Genomic DNA, 8,478 nt, shown 5'->3' with positions numbered 1-8,478 from the left:
CAAGTTTAACTCAATAACATAACCAAATCATAAGCTAGAAGGGTACAAAATGATATACAATTATGAACCGATCAATCATCACAGGAATCTTCATCACAAGGGTCATCATCATCATCTTCTAGTGATAGCAGTGAGGAAGAAGAAATTTGCAGAGGACAAAGGAGATCAACAAGAGCTCATCAACCATCCACAAGGTACCCATCTAGTGATTATGTTTTGATCACTAATGGTGGCACAAATTTTGCTCTATTTGTAGATGCAGACCCAATTATGTTTGAAGAGGCTTCAAAGGATGAAAAATGGGTGAAGGCTATGGATCAAGAAATTGATTCCATTAAGAAAAATGACACATGGGAGTTGGTTGATCTTCCTCAAGGAAAGAAGCCCATAGGAGTCAAATGGGTTTATAAGACCAAGTTGAATGCTCAAGGAGAAGTTGAGAAATACAAAGCTCGCTTGGTAGCTAAAGGCTACAAGCAAAATTATGGAATTGATTATAATGAAGTTTTTGCTCCAGTTGCACGCTTTGACACCATCCGAATGGTGTTAGCTCTTGCTGCCCAAAATCGTTGGAAAGTCTTTCAAATGGACGTTAAATCAGCGTTCTTGCAAGGTTTTTTGGAAGAAGAAGTATATGTTGCTCAACCTCCAGGTTATGTGCAGGGAAATGAAGAAACAAAAGTGTGTAGATTGAAGAAGGCTTTATATGGTTTGAAACAAGCTCCAAGAGCTTGGTACAGTCGGATTGATGCATTCTTCCAAGAGTATGGGTTTCACAAATGCCCATATGAGCATACTCTTTACACCAAGAAGAACTCTCAAGGTGAGATTTTGATTGTCTGTCTATATGTGGATGACTTAATATTTACTGGAAGTAATGCTCAAATGTGTGATGATTTCAAGATGATTATGTCACAAAGATTTGAAATGACAGACCTTGGTTTGCTTCATTTCTTTCTTGGAATTGAAGTCAAACAAAATGAGAATGGTATTTATATTTCTCAAAAGAAATATGCAAAGGAATTGTTGAAAAGGTTCAGGTTGGAAAATGCAAAGTCAATTGCTACTCCAATGGAGATTGGTGTTAAGATAGGAAAGAATGATGGAAGCACAATGGTGAATCAAACTTTGTTTCGAAGTCTGGTGGGTGGCCTCTTGTATTTAACTACAACAAGGCCAGATCTTACATATGCAGTAAGCTTCCTTAGCCGCTTCATGGAATCACCAAAAGACGTTCATTGGGAGCTTGGAAAGAGAATCCTAAGATATGTGGTTGGAACTATCAATTATGGTTTGCATTATTATCCTATTCAGAATCTAAATTTGACTGGTTACAGTGACAGTGACTTGAGTGGAGATGTTGATACTTGCAAAAGCACATCTGGTTATGTCTTTAGCATTGGCTCAAGTGCGATTTCATGGTCCTCCAAAAAGCAATCTATAGTGGCACTTTCAACTACAGAGTCTGAGTATGTTGCTCTTGCATCAGCAGGTTGTCAAGCTAGGTGGCTGAAAAGTATTTTAGAAGAGATGGGTCAAGTTCAAGAAGGCCCTACAAAGCTGTTCTGCGACAACAAATCAGCTATTTGTCTTTCCAAAAATCCAATGTTTCACAGCAAGAGTAAGCATATCAAGATCAAGTTCCATTTTATCAGAGAGCTAATCAAAGACAAAGAAGTTGAGGTTCTTTATTGCAAGTCCCAAGACCAGCTGGCAGATTTGTTCACCAAACCATTGAAGAAGGAGCTGCTCATCAAGATGAGGAAATTAATTGGCGTAAATGAAGTCTAGCTTAAGGGGGGATGTTAAAATAATCTAGACTTCATTAATAGTCGGCTGGTAAAAATTGTAATAGTTGGCTGTTAGTAGTTGTGGGTTGAATTAATGGTGTGGTAGAAGTTAGTTGAATTAACTATGTTTGGTTTTAGTTGTGTTGTTTTAATGTATTAGGTCGGCAGTGGCTATTATATAAAGCCACCCCTTTCTCTTCATTTTGTATTAAGCAAGGAACATCATCAGTCTCTAAAACAGTGTCCCACTACTTTCTGTCTTTTGATTATCACAAGAGAACAAGTTTCTTCTCTTACCTATTATTACTCCCACATAACCGTACCCACCACCAATAATATCATTCCTTTATTCCATCAAGAAAATCCCCAAATTTTCAGTTACCATGTAAACCACTGCCCGAATTTGTATATTGGTTGATGCCATTAATATATTAATATTAGTGCTTGCCTCAACAACTAGCTCTATGTGGAAAAATAACATTAAAGAACTCTGTTTTCTTTTTGGTTGAAACATTATGTAAGAAATGGTTGGCCTCACAATCACAATCAGAATCCTACACACACAGAGAGACATTGGTATGGAGGGGATTGCAAGTTAAAGATCAAATCTTGAAGACTAGAATGGCACCAATGGAGTAGTACTTATTTTGGGTTTCAATTTCTTCTGTTATTCTCTGCAAGCTTGTGATATTTTCTTCTGGGCCCAAGTTTAAGTTCATTGAGTGCTGAAGGTAGCAACTATTCGGGTGGTAACAGAATGCTTATCAGAAACCCATCTCAAATATCCCTCAGCAAATGGGACACCGTCCTTCCCAGCATCGTCGTGTGCGTTGAACTCGACATGGTAGGTAATTTTCTGGTTAACCTCTGTGAATGTGAGCACCTGAGGATTTACACTCATGCCCACTTTAGGTGGTACTACAAGAGCCAAGTTGTAAGTTGAATTAGCTGGGCCAACATTTGTCACCGTTCTTGTGTAATACTGAGTCCGAGTCTCTGAGGACCCGGTTTTGATAGAAAATGTAGGATAATTTAGCTGTGCTTCTGGTACGGCTCCTACTTGAGAGCAGTTCACTGTTTGTTGGGTGATGACCTGTATCTGCTCGTCTGTGTAATTCAAACCACACAAGTAAGGAATGTAATCCTCTGGTTGTATGTCGTAGATGAGCCCTGGGTCATTTGCTTTTGAAGGGTTAACATGGCCTGCACCAAGGGCAAAGATATCTGCTGGAAAAAGTGTTTGGTCAACAATGGCAGAGCCTGCGAGGTTTTCTACTTCAGCGGTTGTCATGATTGCTGACTTAATGGCAGCTGGTGACCAGTCAGGGTGGGAGCTTTTGAGCAAGGCTGCAATGCCACTTAAGTGAGGGCATGACATTGAGGTACCTGAAATCATGTTAAATGTTGCCTTGCCTTCTGTTCCATTGTCCACAGAAACAGGCCATGCAGCTAGGATGCTAACACCGGGACCAATGATGTCAGGCTTCAAAATTCCAGGGCTTTTAATGCTTGGTCCTCTTGATGAGAAGGAAGCAACCTTGGGAGCAAGTGGATCTCCGATGACAGTACCTTTAAACAAGATTGTGGCTGTAGGTGTTGAGGTTGAGTTTATAAAGGCTTTGATATTCAAACCTGCCTGATAACTCACATGTGTTGCAGGGAGGACATGAGCGTCAGCTAAGACGCTATAGCCATCTATCACTTGGTTCACAAGAATCATGGCAGCACCAGCAGCTCTTTTCACTTCTTTCCCTTTGGCAACTCCTCCTCTTCCTCCTTCGCACACCACTATTTTACCTTCAAGATTTTCAAGGGATCCTGGACTGCACAAAGCTGATGATGGGTTGCCATTTGCGCCAGGATAAACAAGAGGTAACAATGTTGAATTAAAATCTTTAGGCTGGAACAAAGATACGCCGTCAAATTCTCCATGATCTCCAAGCAAGGCTGTTGCTCTTATGCTCCTGTCAATGGTGCTTGCTCCTACTGTGAGAATCCATGGGGCCTCATTGGATAAAGACTCATAGGAAGGACCAGAATTTCCAGCTGAACAACTGACAAAAATTCCTTTTTGAATTGCTCCGAATGCACCCACTGCAATTCCATCTTTATAGAAAGAAAATGAAGTACCACCAAGTGAAAGGGAGAGCACGTCCACACCATCTTCAACAGCAGTATCTAGAGCAGCTACAATGTCACCTTCTGTACAACCATCCTCAGAACAGATTTTGTACATTGCCAAATGAGCATAAGGTGCCATGCCAGCCGCTGTGCCATTGGCCATTCCAAAAGCATTGGCGCCTTCCACAAAATTCCCTGCAGCTGTGCTGGATGCGTGGGTGCCATGGCCGTCATCATCAACTGGAGGGCCTCCTGTAGTTTTTCCGCTTTGGAAATTTCTTGCACCAATAAGCTTGTTATTGCACACTGTTCCATTGAAGTCGCACTTGCCTTTCCATTTAGCTGGAGGAGGCGGTACTCCTTCATCACTAAACGAAGGATGATCTGGTCCGATCCCAGTATCCAAAACTCCAATTATCACACCTTCACCGTAATTTGCTCCTTTCCAGACTCCCAATCCTTGCTGCAACCCCAAGAAGTTAGGACTATGAGTAGTGTGCAAAGGCAGAATCCTCTCTGGATGAGCAGACACAAACCCTTCTTTCTGTTCCATTGCCTTTACTTCCTCCGGCGTCAGTTTTGCTGCAAATCCAGTGGCCACATTGCGGTATGTATGAACCATTCTTGGCTTTGTCAGCTCGTTTGAGTTTGCAATAGTGTCCGGCAAAAATGTTTGATACCAGCTCTCTAAATCTTCATGAGATTTTGTTAAAAACAAGTTCTGGACCGGCCTTTTCACCCAAACAATGTAAGTTTGCATGCTACTTTTGCCCTCATCTGTCTCCGCAGCAACTGCTACTGATAAATAAAACATGACACTGAAGCCAAGAAGATATATAATCTGCAACATCACACACTTTTTGTTCTCCATCTTTTGACCAAGAAGAACTTGGGAGTACAAGTGCTCTGTGTTTGTCTACCACTAAAGCAATTATATATAGAAGATAGCAACATATCGAGCTGGAAAAAGCCTGCATTTCTTGTACAGATTGAAGGTGAAGGTTGGCTTGTTGTGACTTGGTTAAATTCTTGACCAAAAAAAAGACTTGGTTAAATTAAAGCGCTGCCAGGACTTGAGGTGGAGTTCAGATAGGCTTTGATTTTAACACCTGCAACATAACCCACGTGTGTTGCGGGAAGTACATGAGGGTCAGCTAAGGTGCTGTCACCATCAGTCTCTGCATTCACGAGAGTCATGGGCCATGCTACTTATTCTTTAGTTAAAATTTAGCTAAAAACACACAAAAGTTATTTAGGAACTCTATAAAATTCGAACTCCAATCATACTCCCTAAATTAGGAAGTCATAAATACTATAGTTATTTTTTAATTCAATATGATTGGTTATCATCTCTATAAAAAAAAATAGTTTGTAGTAATTAAAAGTTTAAACTATGCATAAAACGAAACATCATTAAATTATAAGGAGCTACTAGGAGTTCTTTCTCTCTCCTCAGATTTAGGAGTTCCTAGAGGTCTCTCTATTTTAGGAGGTGAATAGGGAGCATGGTTGGAGTTGTATTTTTCCAATTCCTCCCTAAAATTTGTCTAAGAAGGTGGTTTAGGGACCCCATTGTGGATGCTTTAAGTGTGAGTAATTATAGTGTACGTAGTATGAGAGTATGTCACATGGTATAACTCATTTGTTAGAATATATAAGTGGATATTTATTGATATTATATCATAAAAGTGGGAAATATTAACCATATCGCCCATCCATATTATAACACGTGGACGAGTTACAGCAGCCTTGCTACGTAGTAAAGTGTATACGTACATGTGGGTTTTTGGCAAGTCATTAGACACAAACAAGTTTAAACACTTAAATCAATCTCAACCACATGATTTCATTGAAATAGATCCAACGACTAAGCACCTCATTCCTCAAATGATAACACTGAATCTCTTATATATATTCTTCAGCAAGAATATTCTAATTGCCCCAATAATATCTATATTCCTATGTGCAGACATTGCTTGTCACGTGCTTATGTCCCCATCATTGACTTGACGCTAGCTCTTCAATTACTCATGTATATTTTTTATTTTCAAGTGCCCATAGAGATAAGACTTCCATATATAGGGCTCACCTCAATTAAAAATGTGGTTAGTAAAGTGGTACACGATTTTTTTATATATTATATATGCTCAGATATATATTTAATTTTGCAAAAATAATGCATCCAACTAACTCAACCAAAAAAGTTGCATCCAATTAATGATGTTCTTGGAATATTGATACAAAATAAATTAGGTGTTAAAAAGATATTTAATTTTGCAAAAATAATGCATCCAACTAACTCAACCAAAAAAGTTGCATCCAATTAATGATGTTCTTGGAATATTGATACAAAATAAATTAGGTGTTAAAAAGATATTTAATTTTGCAAAAATAATGCATCCAACTAACTCAACCAAAAAAGTTGCATCCAATTAATGATGTTCTTGGAATATTGATACAAAATAAATTAGGTGTTAAAAAGATATTTAATTTTGCAAAAATAATGCATCCAACTAACTCAACCAAAAAAGTTGCATCCAATTAATGATGTTCTTGGAATATTGATACAAAATAAATTAGGTGTTAAAAAGATATTTAATTTTGCAAAAATAATGCATCCAACTAACTCAACCAAAAAAGTTGCATCCAATTAATGATGTTCTTGGAATATTGATACAAAATAAATTAGGTGTTAAAAAATATTTAATATCTGAATATGATCTATTACGACAAAGACTCATCGTCACAATCATGGTGATTATTCAAAAGGTGTAACATCCCTGATCCAATTTAATCGATTTAATCAAATTTAATTATTTTGTGAAATTTCAATTTTTCCCTTGGAAGTAGGGGTACTTTGGTCATTTTAAGAAAAAAAAACATTTATTGTATGATATTACGTAATGGTGTAAGTTTGTGTTAGCTTATGTGAGGCCCCATTTTAAGGTTCGCACAGGGCCTTCAAAATCTCAAGACCGGCCCTGACTCTACAAGTAGAATATTAAATAGAATATTTCAAAGGTATAGTCTACAAGGAGAATATTAAATAAAATATTTCAAACGTATAGCCGCGTGTCTATACTCTGTAAGAAGATTATTTCAGACGTCTAGCCGAGCGGCTATATTCTACAAGTAAAACATTTCAAAGGTATGCGGTAAAATAGAAAGTTTCGACAATATAGCCGCTCGGCTATACGCTTTAAATAGGAAGTATCAAACGTATAGCCGAGCGGCTATACCTTTAAATAAGCATAATGTAGATTTCTCTTTTTTAATTACTTTAATTAGTAGTTATATTTTAATTATTATTTAGTCAGTGAATAATTAGTATTTAAATATTTTATTGAAGAAAAAAAAAATTACTATTTATTAAGTAATATAATTTATCAACCTAATTAAAAATGCTAAGATATTACTTAGTTACTAAAAAGAAATTATTTTTAAGAAAATTATTGACCTAAAGAAACTAAGTTTAAAATTATTTTTTATAAACCACATACCATTTCAACAGTATAGCCGGACGGCTATACTTTGTAAGTTGAATTTTAAATAGAATATTTTAATGGTATAGCCGCTCGGCTATACTCTACAAGTAGAAAGTCTCAAAAATATAGCCGCGCAGCTATACGCTAAAATAGAAAGTCTCAAAACTATAGCCGCGCAGCTATACTCTAAAAATAGAAAGTTTCAAAAGTATAGCCTCACGGCTATACCTTTAAATAGCATAATAAGATTTTCTCTTTTTTAATTACTTTAATCAGTAGTTATGTTTTAATTATTATTTATTTTGTGAATAATTTGTATTTAAATATTTTATTAAAGGAAAAAATAATTAATATTTATTAAGTAATATAATTTATGAAGTTATTTAATAAATTTAATACTAATTATTCACTAAAAAAATAATAATTAAAACATAATTACAAAAGGTAACTAAAAAATGGTAAGATATTACTCAATTACGAAATAGAAATTTTGTAAAAAAAATTACTGAACTGAAGAAACTAAATACCATTTCAAAAGTATAGCCGAGCGGCTATATGTTTGAAGTAGAAAGTTTCAAACGTATAGCCGCGCGGCTATACGCTGAAGTAGAAAGTTTCAAAAGTATAAGCCTATCGAGCTGCTCAGGTTGCCAATATCATAGGGAAGTGATGTAGAGAGATTCCCAAAGGGAACACATGAAGAGCGGCGTTTAATGGATTATCTGACAATAATAATACCTTCTAATTTCTAAGATTAGTCAAACAAGAGAAGATGTTTGCTTCTGGATTTGAAGTATCAGTTGTCAAATTATTTGAGTGGAAGCTAAGCAACTCAAGGTTTGTTATAAAGCACTGGAGATACCCGGTAAGTATTGGCAACCTGTAATTAGAATATTATAATTAAAATATTTAATACTAATTATTCACTAAAGAAATAATAATGCAAGAAACGAGTGATTATGACACCCATGCCTCCCACCCTATTTTTGTTTGTGTAAAACAAGTTGGAACTGTTTTTATTAAAAAATTTCTTCTTCTTCCGTTTTGGAAATGGTGAGAATCCACCCCTAATTTCATCACAT

At 36.5% G+C, this 8,478-nt stretch overlaps 1 pseudogene; it reads right to left on the bottom strand.

Moving 5' to 3' along the window:
• Positions 1 to 2,399: 2,399 nt before the first annotated feature.
• Positions 2,400 to 4,788, bottom strand: LOC110754502 (subtilisin-like protease 3 pseudogene; annotated as a pseudogene).
• Positions 4,789 to 8,478: the final 3,690 nt, after the last annotated feature.

This window comes from Prunus avium, chromosome 8 (genome assembly GCF_965620075.1).
Source record: "Prunus avium chromosome 8, drPruAviu1.hap1.1, whole genome shotgun sequence".
Taxonomy (NCBI): domain Eukaryota; kingdom Viridiplantae; phylum Streptophyta; class Magnoliopsida; order Rosales; family Rosaceae; genus Prunus; species Prunus avium.
Note: the sequence above shows the minus strand (reverse complement) of the source record. Positions and strands in the feature narration are given on the sequence as shown.